The 501-nt window shown below is 36.7% G+C and overlaps 1 protein-coding gene across 1 annotated transcript in view; it reads left to right on the forward strand.

Moving 5' to 3' along the window:
- LOC119586994 overlaps positions 1 to 501 on the forward strand; it is a 23,139-nt gene that overhangs the window by 15,343 nt on the left and 7,295 nt on the right. The window lies entirely within an intron of this gene.

The following is a 501-nucleotide window of genomic DNA, read 5'->3' on the forward strand; positions in this document are numbered from 1 at the left end:
AAACTAGATCGTGTTTTTAGGTAGCCATAATTGTCATACAACAAAAGCCACTGAGACTTTTATGCAGGACTTTCACAAAACCTTGTTACATCTGTCAGTGTCAAAAAATTTATAGGAGAAAGTTCTTGTGTGGTCTTTTTTTTTTTTAAAATCTTTTAGTTACTATGAATAGATTTGTTCCTTATTTAGGAAATAGGAATTCCATAAATAAATTACTGAGTAACAGACCAATAGTAATGAGCCAATTGCTCGAACATCTTACAGAGGTCACATGAATGCCAGTTTCTCACCCTATACAGTTCTTGGTTCCTTCACTTAAATTCCGCTAGTTGCTGGGCTTTCGCTATGTGAATTTGGGCGTGTACCCTAATTTTTAGACCCAGACTAATTCGCCCAAAATTTTAAGGATATTTGGTTCTGTGATATTAGAGTCCATATTAATAGATTCCAGCCATAGGGAGGGTTTTTACGACAAGGCTTTCAGTATACCGCCCCCTGCCC

The sequence above is a fragment of the Penaeus monodon genome, chromosome 22, assembly GCF_015228065.2.
Source record: "Penaeus monodon isolate SGIC_2016 chromosome 22, NSTDA_Pmon_1, whole genome shotgun sequence".
Classification (NCBI taxonomy): domain Eukaryota; kingdom Metazoa; phylum Arthropoda; class Malacostraca; order Decapoda; family Penaeidae; genus Penaeus; species Penaeus monodon.